This window comes from Elephantulus edwardii, unplaced genomic scaffold (assembly GCF_000299155.1).
Source record: "Elephantulus edwardii isolate Elephantulus edwardi_28Jun2011 unplaced genomic scaffold, EleEdw1.0 scaffold08132, whole genome shotgun sequence".
In the NCBI taxonomy this organism is placed as follows: Eukaryota; Metazoa; Chordata; class Mammalia; order Macroscelidea; family Macroscelididae; genus Elephantulus; species Elephantulus edwardii.
The window spans coordinates 1-1,120 of NW_006407882.1; the positions used below are offsets into that span (position 1 = coordinate 1).

Sequence of the window (1,120 nt, forward strand, 5' to 3'; positions counted from 1 at the left end):
AAGGAGGACACGGGTTCCGGGAGGACAGGGTGCAGATAGAACAGGGGTGCAGGGAACAGGCCGCCCCAGAGGGCTCAGCGATGACACTCAGGAGGCCTGCAGACCAGGCCTGGGAGAGGAGGCTGAGGATGAAGAGCGGGTGGGAGCAGGTGGCAGGTCCGAGGGTGGCCGTGCTTGCACAGGGAGGGGCAGGCTGGCCATCCAGGGCCTGCGGGGGTCAAGGACTGACGCGGGGACAGCGTGCTGGGCGCGGTCACCGCGCGCAGGGTCCGAGCCTGGCGGCTGACACAGGATCGGCGGCCGCGGGAAGGGCAGGGCGGGCGGACAGAGGAGCCGCGAGGCGGCGGAGGAGGGGAGAGCGCGGCTGGAGGGGCTGGAGGCCGGTCAAGGGCGGGTCCGGCCCGGGGCTCCGCGCGGCCGGGGCGGAGGGCGGGGAGGGCGGGCGCTGGCAGGTCCAGGACCGCCGCGAGGCGGGACGGGCGGGCGGGCGCTGCTCACCGGGCTCGGGACCGGGACGGGGAGGCGGACGGGCTGGGCAGGGTGTCCGGGGCCGGTGGCGATCACGCTGGCCTCTCCATGCCCCGGACTGCGGCCCCGGAAGTGGCGGGCGCGGGGACAGCGTAGGCGGCAGACGAGGGGGACCCGGCGGCTCCGGTCCCTTTGACCCGGAAGTCGAGCGACATAGGCGGCGGCCCGGGATTGGGCGCCGCTCGGCCGGTACCAAAGCGGCTGAGGCAGTGGGGGGGAGGGGCCGCGTAGGGAGGCGTTTTCCAACTGGAGACGAACGCCGAAGAGCGACACCCCCGTCAATTTGGTATCGCCGAGTCAGACCGAAGGCACATCTATTAGAGACCGCAAGTGAACATAGTCTCCCGCCAAGGCGTTGGTGGTATAGTGGTTAGCATAGCTGCCTTCCAAGCAGTTGACCCGGGTTCGATTCCCGGCCAACGCAAGTGCAAATATTTTCGATTTTATTCGTCGGCAGGCAAAAATATTCTAGTGAATAAAACCAAGTGGAATTCCTGTTAAAAATTTTTTTAAAAATAATTTTAATGAATATTTACAGAGATTTTGGATTTCCATTCATTCATTGCTGCACTTCTCTCCCCGCCCAGCTCTC

General features: G+C 65.7%; 1 non-coding gene across 1 annotated transcript; it reads left to right on the forward strand.

Moving 5' to 3' along the window:
• The first annotated feature begins 880 nt into the window (after positions 1 to 880).
• On the forward strand, positions 881 to 952 carry TRNAG-UCC. Its single transcript has one exon. It is a non-coding gene; the product is annotated as a tRNA-Gly (tRNA).
• The last annotated feature ends 168 nt before the right edge of the window (positions 953 to 1,120 follow it).